General features: G+C 34.8%; 1 protein-coding gene across 2 annotated transcripts in view; it reads right to left on the minus strand.

Moving 5' to 3' along the window:
- Positions 1–1,499: 1,499 nt before the first annotated feature.
- GPR88 (G protein-coupled receptor 88) overlaps positions 1,500–16,536 on the minus strand; it is a 32,685-nt gene continuing 17,648 nt past the window's right edge. Inside the window, exons 2-5 of one of the 2 annotated variants that reach the window (XM_083847577.1) lie at positions 15,705–15,869; positions 11,769–14,616; positions 2,162–2,291; positions 1,500–1,555 (exon numbers count right to left, since the gene is read on the minus strand). The gene's annotated coding sequence lies outside the window, so the exon portion shown is untranslated. The other variant, XM_083847578.1, reaches the window with a different exon arrangement.

Here is a 16,536-nt window from a genome sequence, read left to right on the forward strand (position 1 = left end):
GAAAAAACAAATGTCCTTCAGGAAACCGAAACTTACTTATGACTTCTTCTGGAACGTAGGACAAGAAAGCCATGTCAAAACTTTTCTAAGCATTTGCTTTAATTCATACTTCTACAACCATGTTAAATAGCTAGAAACAAACTTCACTTAATTTCCTCTAGACAAAGAGAGATCACAAGTTCTTGATGCCTTAAATGAATTAGCATATAATAATGAACAAAATGTGCATTATGCAGGAAGCTAGTTATCCAACATTTCAAGCCCTCTTTCTGCATTTCTGATGTCCTGAACTGTGTGAAGGAGGCTGTTAGGGGAAAGCTGAAAGGCTAAGAGTAATGCTGAATCTGGTCTCCTAAAACCTTCACCACTGATTTTGTGATTTACAGCCAAGAGGGTTAATCCTTCTCTTTTGGCATAGGGGATTAAAAAAAAAGAGAGTTAGAAGGAAACTGGCCTGATTTCACTTTCTGTTTCCCGTGCCAGTTAATAAAAATACTACGTACTGCTTCAGCACAATATCTGCATCTAGAGCCACCATTTGGGATTTCTACTAAAAAATACATACTGCTGGAATAATAACTTCTATATATGGCCCCAACACAGAAACATACGCAAGCATGTTTATTACTAAGCATCTTCAATATCTTGATCAAGTAACTGAAAAAACATGAACCTGGAGGACACATATGAATACTGCTGACCTATACAGCAGGTAATAATATGGTAGCCTCAGCCTCTCAGTTTTCAGTAACCTCAATAGACTGTTATATGGGTTATATACCATTTTTCCTTCCTCAGTGCCTACTGGCTTTTTGGTTCTCAGTACTTTCCTGACCCTTTGCTTTCCTTAACTCCCTTCACCTTCTTTCTTGTCACCTGGCAATAGTACAACTTCTGTATAACCCCAAGACGGGGAGGAGAGCATCACTGACTCCCCATAATTTTCATCTCTGGATGAGAAGGATGGGATCTACTTGCAGATCTATTTAAAGGATTGTGCCTGTTTCAGGAATTGTAACTTTGTTCCTAGTTACAAAAAGAACACCAACGCCTTACCCTGTAACCCACATCACACCTTACAATTGTACTCCACATCTAACTTGTCATCTGTTGAAAAAAGGTAAAAAAGAAACAACTCAAAGATTTATCATCTGCTTCTTTACCTTTTCTGGAATTTCTGAAATACTGCATATTAAAAAGCACCAACAGCAACTAAAACATATGCATCTATTTCCTTTGTTATCTTTCTCAGGCACCAGCTCACCAGCTATGACACTTCCTGTTTGGTTAGTTTAACTGCACAGCAACTAAAGTCACCCAAAATACACAAAAAATATCAGATAACATAAAAACACAAGTGTGTTATAATTTGCATAGACTACAAAATAGCTAATATCTTATTCTATTCAGAGGCGTTGTCTGTTTCACTTCACAGAAGAAACAAAAAGTTCATCATCAAATAAATAGCAGCTACTAAAAAGAAAAGTCCCTACTTTTTTTCTTACTCAGTTGTTGCTGGCAAAAAGACAAGCTGTGGAAATCCCAAATTTTATTTCTGAAAAGAAAAAAAAAAAAGTTTTTTAGATCCAGCAGGGCTGGAAGTGAAACTGTTGGCTAACCTCTAAACCCACATATTCCTTAAAATATTAAGCAAAGTACTGTAAGTAAAACTTAATCAGTTTGGTTAGCTGAGCACCAATCATCTTCATGAAGACATATGTTAAAAAAAAAAAAAAGTTTCCCTTTTGAAATACACTCCAGTATATATCAAGAACCAAATTCAAGTACACCCTTGGAGTTTTCAAAATGTTTTTGTGACTGTTGAAGCTCAGACCTATTTTGAGCTAAATATACTGAGATACATCCAAGTCATTTGTTCTCACTGAATTGCAACTTTTCAGACAAAACTAATTCAAAATGGTCAGACTAAAGAAATAAAGCGGAATTTGGGTAAAAGTGCAGACAATGGCTAGGACCTGGGATATGGTGAGATAAAGTAAACCAAAACATTTAATGAATACAACTGAGTTACTTAATTCTCCCAACACCCCATGTGAAATCCCAATACCAGTAAATCTGTTGTGTACATCGTTAAGGCCAGCATTTCACATCATTATATTAAATCAATCAAGAAACGGGTAGAGGAACACTTTCAACCAACCTCCATTATTAATTGCCAGCAGCTCCTCTCCAAGGCACTTGTAGATACTGGACTACGGGAAAATGGAGATCAGTCACTTCCCTACTTCCTGTCTCGTTTCTGTCCTTCAGTCATGAGGACAAGTATGTCCCTACACAGCCAGAAAGAAAAAGGGTAATGATGAGAGCAAGTTCTGTAACAGATCATACCAGGTGGATCAGAAGCCAAATAGACACATCAGAAACAAATGAAGAACTTTGACTCTCCCTAGACAGACTACTTATAGCTGCACCGCTCCTAACTGATTATCTATCCTGAAACTTGTCTATCACAGACTATATTCTTTATTCTCTTATGATAGTTCTTACTCCGAAGAGCTGTGTTCAGCTGTATAGATGTTATTTTTGCTGCACTGTGTTATATAAATGTTACCTTTGTAGTCCCAAAGTGGACCACCCACCTCACTAACAGATAGAAGTATTATATAGGTACCACAAAGACATTGCATGATTCAAGAATCATCATTTTCAAACCTTCCACATGGGAAAGGATTATGGGGAATGCTCAATTTATTTATTTTTAACTGGCACATATGGAAGTCTTTTTTGATCTAGATATTGCCACTTCTCCGTCTCTGTAGGTGGGCTGGAAGTTCTATAGTAAACAACCCTCCAATTAGAAACAAGAAAAAACAACCAGATTTTCACTTCCATCTTTTCTTTTTGTTCTTGAATGTGCTCTATCCTAAACCAACAATATGCTGTTTTATGACTTACACTGTTTTCTTCCCCACCACCCAGAGTTAACTATCATCCTAGCTACTCGCCTTATTAACACTTTCATGGAAGGAATATGCTAATGTAGGATTAGCAAAGTAATAAAAAACACCAGCAATTGATTTTTCCCAGACAAGCAAGGGTAAGAAAGATGGGAGTTCCTCGGATTTACTTCCCCTTCCAAGACAATTACTTGGCACAACATCAAAGCCAAAATCCTTGTTGTCCGAGATAGACAACTGAGCAAGAATGACTTTCAAGGTTGTGTCACCTATCACAGACCACGTTACTCTTTAGTGATAAGAAAGGCGACTTAAGAAATGTGACACACGTTTGAAACTGCTGTCAGGCATGATAAAGCTCTGTGCTGAATTACCTTGAGAAATGTCTGACTTTTGACATTCCCATGCTTCTTAACTAAGGATGCCTCCTGAAATTTCCCAGAATTGCATGTGAATACTGATTCATTAGGAACAAATAACCTTTTTAGTTGGATATATTTTGTCTCCATTGACTTCATTTCTGACTATAACCAACATACAGCATGAGGAACAGACAGTAGTACCTCTCTCCCAATAGTTGAGCTCCAGACAAATGCTCCACCTATCTGTTTTTCTGGAAAAAGTTCTCTAACTGATAAAAAAAAAAACAAACACTACTGACTGGGTCAGAGAGGACCAAGCAGCTAAAGCGAGGGCTTTCAATTGAAAGTTGGAATATCCTAATAGGAAACATAAAACGTTTCTATGCAGCCCAGTTACTAAAAGATAAGTAAGACATCAAAATGTTACATATGCAGTGTTGAATCCCCTTCTGGATTGAGGACCAAATCCACTTAACTTCTGGTAGGCTCATGATCTTGAAATTAGACACCTATGTAATGTCTTCCTGTATTCAAGACATCAAGCAGCAACGTGACTTGGTATTTGTAAGACCATCAGGGCACAGGAATTTCCAGGGCCATGTTCAAGGGTTAATTCACTAAGATTTTGAGCAAATTATATAATGCTTAGTTTCCTAAACTATTTGAATTAATACAACACAACTGTCTTACACTGAAAATAAATACTCTCTAGTAGTTCTGTATTATTGATAATAAAATATTTGATATAAAACTATCACCCTTTAGCTGACATTTTATTACACTGATTTACCCACTGTCATGCCATGATCCAGCTGCTGACTTTTTTTTTTTCTTGTGCATTGCTCAGGTGTCTTGTGTCATGACTATACTGAATTTTGCGGTATGAAGAGACATTCATTCTACCTCTAAGGTCAGCCTACGGATCTTGCCATAGCTTATGAGTTCAGAAAATACAGTTTGCACGTAATTTAGGATTACTAACAATTTTAGAAAAAAAAATCTTTTTATCCTGCCAACTGGAATTCATAAAATTTATTAAGCAAGGTGACTAGAAGATTTGCAGATTTAATGTAAAGGAGGACAATTTTTCAGGTTGAATCTAAAGTACATAGATATATGTATATATACACAGATAGATAGATAGATAGTATATAGATATATGTACATATATACAAATGATTACAAGAATGAACACAAATTTATCACAAGGTAGAAAAATAAGCAGCGTCTTTAAAAATACATAACTACCCAGGAAAAGAGCAATTACTGAATTAATCTGAACAATTTACCAGTAGCTACTAGATCATCGTATTAATATCTTAATACAAGTGCCAATATTGCTTTCTTAGTTATTAAAAGGAGTAGACAACACAGTATAAAAATTATTAATTTAGACTAGATCTGCGGGTTATGGTAGATATGAATTAATTATCAATTTTGCATAATATTCTTTTTAAAGATATATTTTTTTCTAATTACCTATAAACTTACCTTGATATTTGATTTTCTTACGCTTCCTTATAAATATTGATGTTTTAATAAACATATTTTGTACTATGGTATTCACATATTTTTACCAGGATTTGTATGGTATAATTAGGCATTTAAGATTTATTTTACCCTTCCAACCCTTTTTCAGGTGACCAAAACTCAGACAATCGAGTTCAGTGCTTTCACTGATGTAATTATCTACTGGATATGACTGGAAATAGCACTTTCTGGCACACAACTACAAGACAAACCATTGTGCATAACTGGAAATCCTGGAAGGACCTAATTAGAAGAAATAGTACATAAAACTGAGCAAGAAGTCATCTGTAATTTCTTGGTAATCTCATTATAACCAATCTATATCAGGTTCATAGCTACTCTTTAAGGTCACTGAAGGTGATAAACTATGGAAGCTGGACTTGAAATGTGATAGAGAACTTCCAGCTTTATCTGGGCTTTAATTGCTTGCTGTCTTTCAAAAGAGAAATGCCTAGATTATTCAGAGAGCTCTGTCAAGTGCATGGCATTTCAAGAGCCTGGAATGAAAGCGAGTATAGCCTGCATTGTCACATCTCTGTTTACAATACACAGCAGTGTTCAGTAAAAGTGAGAGCAGCTTTGTGCTTCCGTAACAAATATGGAGCAAGTGCCCAGGAACCCAAGGCAGCTTTAAAATCTCACTGTTAAAGAGGAATGCAATCTACCACCCTGACAGTGAAAAACAGTGCTTTACACAGAGATAAATTACACAGGCTCTTCTCTGAGAAATTTACTGCTCAATGTAAGCATGAATGTCAGATACTGTCATTAACTTCTTCATAAAATTTCCAGGATCCACACAACGGGAGGCTATTTGAAAGAGCAGTAAAATAAATTCTTACAAATACCATAAGATCTTTTTACTCAAGAACTTAAAATATTTCCTGACAAATGCCAGCTTTCTGCTCAGGAATCACTTAACATTGCTCCACGAAACACAACAAAAAATGTAAATATATTATATATATAAATTATATATAAATTTTATAATAATTAATAATATAAATTTACAATATAATTACAATATATAACAATATAAAATATATATAAGATAATGTAATTTGATATAATATGATATAATTATATATATATATATTTATGAAAAGAGGGGGAAGGAAAAAATGTGTAACAGGGAATGGATAATCAGGAAAAAGGCTCTACCTGAAATATCATTAGTCTCAGCATCTCACAGATTTTAAGAAAAATGTTTTATCTTCTCAAGTAGTTCAAATGGAAGGACAAATGGTGCTACCATGTACATTTCAGATAGAAGAAAATGTTACAGAGAATATTCTTAGTCTCCTATTCTCATATTATGAAACATGACATATTTAGGGTTTTTACCTCCTTACATAAAAAGGAACCTTTTCCATCTATAAATTCTACTGATACCGTTTGTCTCTTGTATTACACAGTTCCAAATATACTAGAAATGTAATCTTACTTCAAAATGTTTGACCAAGATATATGCTTTTGTAAGACAAAGAGTATTTTTCCATTTAATTCAATATTCCTCTATACCTTTGAACAATCATGAAGAGTAGGCATGGGATAGTTGGTACACAAGATGTCACTCCTCCTCCCCCATTTACAATATTTCAGGAATTCAAATCTTGTTTGAATGTACTCTTCAGTGCATTTTTATAGGGAAGAGAGAGATGACATTATCGAGACCTTGACACACCGCTGAGTTTTATCAAACTTAGGATTTTGTCTAGATACAATTTTGACTGATCCACTGCAAGTGTTCATGTATTTGATAAAAATCTCTTTCTGACACCGGCCAAAAGCAGATGAAAAGGCAAAAGCCTAAGAACAGGGGAATCACAAGTGATACATTTGATTACATAAGGACTCAGAGAGATGGTTTCTGTGCATCTAGTATGCAGTTTGGGGAGTATAATTCGATATAATAAAATCCTATTAACGCATAGAAACAAATTTGATAAATGTCTAAGAAATCTGGGAATGGAACTCCATTGACTCTTTTATTTGACTCTTTTATTGTCCATGCAACTACAAAATAGTCTCAATCATTGCTGAATTTTGGATGCTACTAAGCTTCATCAAATGACCTCTTCTGAGCATCTCAATTTTGCACACAGACTGCCAAACTTCTGCTTTGAAAAACAATTGTCGCTGTCTTCCAGCTTCAAAGAAGCTGCTGCTTCTTCTGGGTAGCAGCTTCACCACCTGCTGACTTTGCACTACATGCTACTATAAAGCTGCCTGTTGCCATCCACCTCTGAAGGTAAGTTTTCCCAAAGTTAAGCTCATCACCTTCTTACTTGAGTCTTCATTCTGACCTAATCTAAAATCCAATGAACTCAAACAAAGAATTTTCTAGAGAAACTAACTACTAGACTTTGCATTGTCCCCTTCAGCTCTATAATGTCTTACTAACCGATTTCTTAAAATTGAGAGCATCTTATTTACTACCACTAGAAACTGGAAAGTCTAAAAAACTATGCAATTTCACTGCCCACAATTGGTTTAACTGAAGTCAAGAGGAACAAGATTCGTAAGTACTTTACAGGGAACTTTCTGTAATGATAGGCAACTCAGACCAAGGCTCAAGTATGAAGCACAGCTGCACTTTAGAAGGCACTCTTTGCTGTGGTACAAAAGTTTGCAAACTTTGTCACAAAGAACATCATTATCCAAAAAGTGAAAGCTGGCTTTGCAACACAATGTGGAAATGCATGTTAAAATTGATTTCAAAATACAAGAAGGAAATAGTAAATCCCTAATACATTGTAAGAACCACTGTTTTTTTTTCCCTGATGCGTTTCTTTCCATTCTTTCTTGAGAGAAAAAATGGCATTTACCATTTCAGTAGCATCTATTATTACTTTTCAAACATTTCTGAATTTTAGTAGAAGAAACTCCACCTTCTCCAAATATATCATATGCAAAACCTTTCTATGGATTCAGTCCTTTTTGAAATCCAAATGTCACACAGTGGACAAAGAAAGAAACAGGATATCCAAGTAAAATACACAAAAATAGGAAGAAGTTTGTTTATGAAATGGCAACCAGAGTCCTGACATATACAATATTCTCACTGTTTTTTCCTTTGCCATAAGTTTTCTGACCCTTTTTTTTTTCCTGGTTGACTTATTCATCAGCTTTTTCTATCACTATGGCAAAGGCAAATATCCTTTGGAAGGAAGACCATTTTCCCTCCTCCACACTTCCTCTGGGACAGAGAAGAACATCAATTTATTGCCCTGACAAAGTTGGCCACCTGGACAGAGAGACCCATAGCTCTCAGGACAGAAGTGCAAGACTATACAGTACTCTGGCAAAATTGCCTGAGAAACACATTGTTCGCCACATCAGCAGCATTTACGATTGGTCCACTGTCTATCATACAGCAATAATCAACAGCGCACACTTCAGTGGAAGATGAGGACTGCACATAACATGCCAAGTTTATCATGCAGTTCTTTAAGTAATTTCCTTATTTGAACAGAATAGTATTCCCCCTTACTAGAGATATGATTTCCTTCTTTGGGTTGTCTTATTTTATTGCAAATGTTGTTTCTTCAGCAATTAAAAAAACACAAAATGAAAAAAAGAGTCAGAACCCATGCAGAATGAACAATACGTATGAAAAGTGTTAAATATTGGAGCATATAAATTTGTAAAAGGATCTAGCATTTTATCTTTGGAAAAAACAAGAAACTTCCTGAAAGTTTCCCAACTAAAATGTATCATGTAATCAGAGAGTATCATTACCTGAAATCAAAGCCTATTTAATTCAAGGAAATGCAAAGCACTTGACTGGAAATGAGATGAACGCTCATTTATCAAGGCACAATGCATGCTACTCTTCAGATAAGAAAATTAATCTTCCTCTTTTCACCTATGCTGTGATATTTATAATGTTGGATTTGCCTGTGTTTAGGTTGTGAGATTAATATTTGACCTTTAATCAAGTTCTAGAAAGGCAGAAAGAAAGGAAAAAAAATCGTAAGGTTTACATACATTCCATTTAGCTGTAGGATTTAGACCAGTTTTACCAAATTTGAGTAACTATGAGAGTTCACATATAGACCATATAGACTCCTACACTGCAAAAAAATTCCCCAACTTACATTTAAGTGTTTATACCTGCAGTTTGATCCCATCCTGTTATGTTCCTTTGAAATTATATTCTTTCCCAGTTAGAGTTTAAAACTCCTTACAATACAAAACTTTATGGCCTGTACTAATATTTTAAAATTGTTCTGCATTTTGTTAGGTATATACAGATATACTGACATAGTAAATTATTATTGATATACATACTAAAAAACAATATACAAAAGAATACACATTTATATTCTTGTATTATCATTGCTTTTGTAGTAAGTTTTTACTCATTGATTTATGTGCATACTGCAAATTTCTATCAAAAATGCCTCTTATAAATTATCTTTAAGTAAAGCTACATAAAATATAAATCATTTGTCTCCTAGTGCTACAGATAGTGCTATATCTGCATTTATCTCTTCAGTATTTAGAGATTATACAGGAAAAAGAGAAACTCAACTCACTACGACAATGAACTTCTTGGTCCAATTCTTCATAAGACAAGGAACTTATATTTGAAATTATCTCAGAGTTACTGAACTGTAAGATCATTTATAAACATTTTTCTCACTTTACTGGTGAATGTCAGTATCACCAGGTTGTACCTCTGTTTACAAGTGCAGCCCATGCACTGCTGTTTCCAATGGAAACTCCTATGTGACTTTGTCTTATGAGCTCGGTGGAAATGTGTGCCTCTATTCAAGCTGTGATGGAAAATACTCACTGTGAATGAACTACACAGGAAAGTTAAAGACATAACTGAAATATTAAAGGGAAAGGAGAGCAACACAACATTCCAAGTCTTATTGCAATCCTTCTAGACATCTAAAATGCTGAACCAACATACGTACAAGTTGAATTCTGTCAGTCTTCAGAACTGTATCCACTACAGGGTACATAAGCTCCATATAAAAGTAAATAGGTAACTCTGTCTCAATTTTAGTTTTCTTTAAAAAATTTGGAAAACATTCTCAGTTACAAAAAGTCATGCATAACTTGTTTTGATTTTGACTTAACTGTTGTGTGTTCACCTGCAGGACCACAATTTGTCTCTCTGAGGTATGTACACAATTGCCTTCAACATCCTTTTTTATTTCTTCCTGTGTAATACATTCTATTCATTATATTATTATTATACATTTTGTGAGTTCACATTCTCGTCACATTTTTATAAACACCCATCAAGTAGTTACGTAGCAGAGCATCAGAGTTAATAACATAGTAATCAGTAATAAAAATAATGGAGATAATTGACTGTATTATATGCCTGAATGAGAACTGAGTCATACTACCATTTTTGTCTTTGCTTCTCTAAAGAGAAATATGTGACCAGAGTGATTTGGCTATACAAACATTCATGAGTTTTTCTTCACATTGGCCCTGTAAATCTTGCCACTAATCAGGCAGTGCAAGTTATTTATTTGCAATAACTTCAGAAAGTTATTGGCAAGGATTAGCACTAGTCATTGAATTTTTATTTTTTTGGACCAATTGAAAGAGGATGAAGCCTTATCTTCCTTTGGAAGGACTTCAAAATTGTGAATGATTGCCAAGACAAGCAGCCTTTGCTCGGAAAAATAATGCTAGAACAATGCAATAGGTCACTGGAACTTTCCCTCCAATATTTTTTATATGCAGCCGTTTAGGGAGAACTGAGAGGTAAGGCATTTTATTTGAAACAATAAAACCCAGCTAAATAAAATTTAAAATGTCTTTCAAAAGAATAAATTTTGTTAGGACCATTAGAAACTAACTACTACTATGCAGCATTAGGCTGCTACAGTTTGTACTCCTAGTTCACAAATGATGCTACTCTAGTCAACCCTACTGTGCATCCCTTATTGAATAAAAATCTTCCAGGCCACATACAATTGGAGCAACAGTAGTGGAAAATGGCATTTTCCTCTGGTATGGAGAGCAATATTTGGGAGAGCTGTAAGTACATGCAATGTAGCTTATGCTGTGTCCCTAGACGAATTCTAGGCAATTCATGTTGAGCTGTTTCATATAAAACACGAGAAAGACAGGTTTTAGTAAATATATAGCACACGTATTACACATTAAAAAAAAAAAAAAAGGTAACATTTATGTAAGTTGCAAGACCTTATAGTCTTCAATGTCATACTAGGCCATTGCATGTGGAATGGAGCAGTTTCTAACAATTTCTTTAGTTAGGAGAGAAGAGTGTTACATTTAGGGGCAAGTCAACTTACTGTAAAGCTACTTTCACAATGAGATTGTTTCTGCATTCCTTTGCAATTATGGGGTATGGATATACATAAAGCTAACATACAGCCAGTTCCCAGATGCAGAGCCATTTTAGACTTGGGTTTCAGTACAGCGTTTAGGACCAAAAATTTTTAATCTCTTTCTTAAGTCAGTCTTGCCTTGTACTGGCTGTACTAAGAACTGACTCTGTGATAGAAGTGCAACTAAATTCCTCCTTCTGCTATGCAACCTTTTTTCCAAAGTTTGCTAAATGTAATTTCCAAGTTTTTGTTACATTTCGGTATCTATTTGAAAAATGGTTAAGAGCCAGTTTGATGATAACATCAGCAGAAGCTTAAAATACTGAGCAAGCAAAGGGGAGAAAAATAAAGAAGTCCAAACATCCATATGACAGTTACAGAAACATAGGTGTTTTAGAAAATTTTGTTAAAAACAGCAGATGCTGTAGGAGTCCCCACCTTAAACCAGTTTGCTAGTTTTTCAAAACTTCAGCTACCAATGCTGAAAAGGCCTCACCTTCATGTAGTTCACCAGCCCCTATGCCCTGTTTGTAAATCTTTTCAACCCCTGAAATTAAGCTTTCATGCAGCTGTGAATTCTGTGCAAATTGACCATTGAGTACATGCCAGATCAGAACCTGATATGAACTTACCCAAATTAAGGACCTGTCTTCTCATTCTCACTGTGAGGTACTTCATATTCTGAGGTGCTATAACAATAATTAAAATTCTTAAAAGCTACACAAAAAAAGAAAAATGCATCATTAAATTGAACTCAGTTCCTAGCTACTGATGAGTTTTTTCATTCAGCTGTAGGGTTAGCTTCAGACTTTCAATGTGCTCATTAAGACCATACAGATACATTTACAGAAACACAACCTCACAGGATAAAAGCAATTAGTCATGGATCAAATACAGGTAATAAAAATGGAAATGCTTTGTACTTCCAAACTTGTTCTAGTGAAGATGACTATTGATCAAAACACTTTCATAGAAACTCCCACATCAATAGCTATATGTAGAAACAACCAAAAAAAAATAATTACATAGTCAAATTCTGTATTGACATGACTTAATAAAACAAAATCTGTCTCATGGTCCCTTCCAAAGTACATCTCCTGTTTTAGTCCATTTTCTCTCTTTGATAAAAAGAGAATGAGTCAGGCTTTTACAAAACCTAGAGAGCAGACAGTTTTCTAAAGTATTTAGGAAGTACTGTCCTTCCCAAGTTATGTCTAAGCTCTCAGGGCACTTTTTAATAATCTCAGAAATGTATTTGGGTAAAATAAATAAGTTTATGAAAATTGGTCTCAATACTTTTAAAGCTCTATAATTTTTCAGTTTCATTTGTGTATTTCTTTTCAAATTTCTCACGCAATGGTTTTCAAATTACAGGCTGCAATAGCATGAAATTAGACCTATGCTACTTTATTGCACTTCAAAGACAACCTGAAAATAAATAAATAAATAAATTTTGATCTTGACATACAAACCCTCACCAGTCCATATTCACTGTCTTTATAGTACGTGAGTAAAAATTGACTGATAGGAATTACTGTATTTTTCCCTATAAAGGCTTTTTGGCTTTGAGAAACTGCCTGGCAATTAAGATTATTTTTAAAGCATCTGCACCCCTTAATAAATCCACTGAACTGCGCATGTTTTCAGCACTACCAACTTTCTTAATAGTCATTAAAGAACCATTTCTTGGGTAAAATCTGAAAATCAACATCATATTTGATATTTTATAAAAGGTTTCGGTCTGTTAAGCTTTGAGTCATGATTGTTCTCTATGCATATGAATGCCTGTATACATAGCTATTTTACAAGTAGAGATGAAAACACAGTTTCGGGTTCTTGTTTGTATTAGAGTTTAAAACACATTACTGGTATTTCAGCAACTTCCGTACAAAACAGACTGGTTATAGCAAAGCCCCCATCAGGCTTCATGTATGTATGCTGCTCTTACAATATAATTTCTAATATCCTGCATCCAAAAATAAATAGTTGTTCGCACTACTCATTTTAAGATGTTCCTTAAAACACTTGCAAGTCTGTAAATTTTAACCTATTTTTTTAAACTTTTTTTTTTTAACCAAAAAGCTCAGGTATTTCCAAATTGAGGTATTATCTCCTCGTAACTACTGTGTATGCTGTGACCAAACATATACAATCCCTTCAGAACAAAAAAAATGTTTCAGCTCTTGTTCGCATATACTCAAGATAGTCCTAAATAAATATACATCATAGTTCAACAACACAGCTGCATCTAGTGGGGCTGTAAATATAAGGCATTTTCACAGTCTATGTCAGAATGATAAAATGTGAAGGAATTTCTGCAATACTAAAAATTACTTTCAAGGACGTTATGTTAAAAATGCCATTAAGGTTGCAAATCCACATTATAAAATAGAAAAAGAAGAGAATTAAAGATTACTTACACTCGCACATAACTTTTTCAAAGAAACTGTCAGTTCCTTTACTGTAGAAGACAGATTGACTGTAGGAATGAATGGGGAGTTGGAAAACAAGGAATAATCTTTTTACCCGAACCTTGCCTCATTTAATCAAAATTAAAGTTAATTAGAACTATCTTTTGAATAATTAAAGTAGTAAGAAATACTTATTACACTGAAAACTCAGGTGCGTAAATTAGGTATTAAAAGTCAGTAGAGTTCAGATGTTCCAGAGAATGGGGTGGGGGAAAGAAACAACAAATTAATCTGTGGCAGTTTTCTTCCACTTTTTGGTACTCAACATCAACTGTGTGGGTGTAGGCAAAATAAATCCACATATATTCAAATCAGTACATCTACTACCCTCTGAATAAGCTGAAAGGAAAAGGAAAATTCTTAAATCCTTACGCTAATGGGAACTGCAGTAACATCACCGTGATTATCAGGAAATAATTTGAGATTACAGAGGAAAAAGAGAAGTCGTCATAACCAAGCAAGTGAAAAACCAGCTTTAGGCTGTATCCAGCTCTTGGACGGTTTTTGCATGGGAAGTGACACCCATTTGTTCCATTTCCAACGAACATATCCACTTCTACAAGGAAAGAACATCAAGCAAAAGCCAGATCACTGCAGTTTCTCTTGCCAGAAATACGCATTTTTTCTCTGTACTAAATGCATTTAAGTTCCAGAGAATTCAAGGGAAATAACACCTCTGAGCATATATTGAGATTTTAATCTCCAGAACATGACACTTGCAGTCTTTCATTTACACCAGGAAAACACTGAAAGTTCTTCTCTTCCTTTTTATAAATGGACCTGCTGAAGAACTTGCTGTGTGTCAGTCCACCTTATAAAACACAATGATAAATCTGAGATCAGTGAAGCCTGCATGAGAAGCAACTTACAGGTAACAGAATATGATGGTCCAGTACTTGCAGAGAATCCAGATGCCAGATGTCAGGCAGTCAGCAGTGTCTGTTGCAGGCCCACTGCATGGGTTCTTCCTGGCTCCTATAGGAATGTCTTAATTTTGACCAAGAAGAATCTATTAAGAAAGCTTATCAATGAAAAAACAACATTTGAACTATGGAAAGAAACCTCACGCATAATTTAGATTCAACAGCGATTCCTACCATTGGGGAATGTAGTGTGATGTAACAGTTATAGTAGGGAGTTAAAATGGAAAAAATGAGTGCAACTGAGCTTGTTTAATATCAGATAATTTTATATTACTTGTAACCTGAAAAAGATTTACTTACAACAGGCATACAAAACTGTGCGCTCTGGAGATCTCAAAAGATTCCAAGCATGTAAGTTTCCCAGCAATAGCCCCATTGGCTATTCTCTTTTGATAAAACATTTGGAAATGCTAGCATTTAAATTCACATCAGGTATATGAAACTTCTGAACATTTCTTGCATAGGTGTCTCGATAGGTACCCTGGCTCTCCTCTTTAAATTTCTTTTCCTTTCTGAGTAAGTTAAGAGTTATTTTAAATCTCTTCTTGCTCTTCATAAAAATGAGATCTCATAAAAATGAGATCTTCATCTCATTTTCAGGATTTCAGTTTGACTACCTTTCTCCTTAATTATAAAACCATCTGCAACTTTATGTACTAGTTTCAGCACATCCAGTTTCCCTTTGCATATTTATTTTCTCTTCTCAGCTCTGCAGAGGTTAACTTCAAAAACTGTTCTTTTCTTTAAAGACTCTGTTCTACGCTGATGGTTCTCATTTTCTGTCACCATAAGTGTTCTTATGTCTTTTTCCAGTCCTCTCAAGATCACAGGTTAAATGTGATTGGTTCTTTTCCAATATACCTTACCAAGTCAGCTTCCAACATTTTGAATTACAGCTAATCTTACTCCTTTGTAAAGACTTCCTCACTTGTACCTAGAGATAGCAAGACCACTCAGCTGTTTACTTTTTCAGAAGCCACTAATGGTCCAAGCTGGCATTGAACGTAGCCTGCAAGTTCTCCAGTAGCTCTAACTAGTAAAATAACTATGAACTATTTTGTAGCATATTTGCAGGCATTTAAGTTTTTTACATTTCTTATAACTTCCAATATTAGCTGAATTCTCAAACTCCTTGCTTCCAAATCCTTCCCAAATTTAGACCTATATTACTCACCAGTACTGCGTAAACATGCTATTGTTCTTTTCCTGCTGAGTTCCTGCTCTGTCGTTCCAGCCAGTTCATTAGTATAAAAATAGTAAAATTAAATTGATTAAGATTTCCTACTATTCTTTCTTTTGGTTATCTTGTTGGAAATGCCCCACCTACTGAGACAGAAACCTGAAAAAAAAAAAAAGAAAGAAGGTTCTGAGATACTGAAACTGAAATCTTCTATAGCAGAACAAGAAGAAGAGAAAGAGAGAGAAAGAGAGAGAGAGAGAGAGACGAGACGAGACAAGAAGAGAGGATAAAAATTCCTCTTAATTGTGAAATATAATTTTCCTTTAACGATACTCTTAAGTTCAGTGTAGGTTCTCAGTACATTATAGACTCTCAAGACTGAAAAAATAATATTTAGGTGTTACACTGCAGGTATTTTTGGTTATTGGTTTTCCAAAATACTGAAATATATACATAACATCAGTGAAGGGATTAGTTTCGGTTTATTACGTACCTAAAATCTCAAACATACTTAAAGAGTATTGCTAAAAAAGTCCACAGTATTGTTAAATAAGTGAACATGAAGGTGTAAAAATGCTGTAAGATACTCCCCTTAGTTGCTAGAGCATTAAACAATGAACTCCCAGTCTCATAGTAACTTACAGGCTTTGTGTAAAAAAAATTAGCAAGCTTTTACTACAGCAATTACGTCTTATTAGCTCTGAACATATGTTTTGAATATAGGTACTAAGAGCAGACAGCTGTTTAATGAGGGTTCGAAAGCTGTGGAAATACCCTCATGAAAGAGGAAATGGAAATCCCACCACCCAATTACTATCTTATATAT

This window comes from Anser anser (genome assembly GCF_964211835.1).
Source record: "Anser anser genome assembly, chromosome: 8".
In the NCBI taxonomy this organism is placed as follows: Eukaryota; Metazoa; Chordata; class Aves; order Anseriformes; family Anatidae; genus Anser; species Anser anser.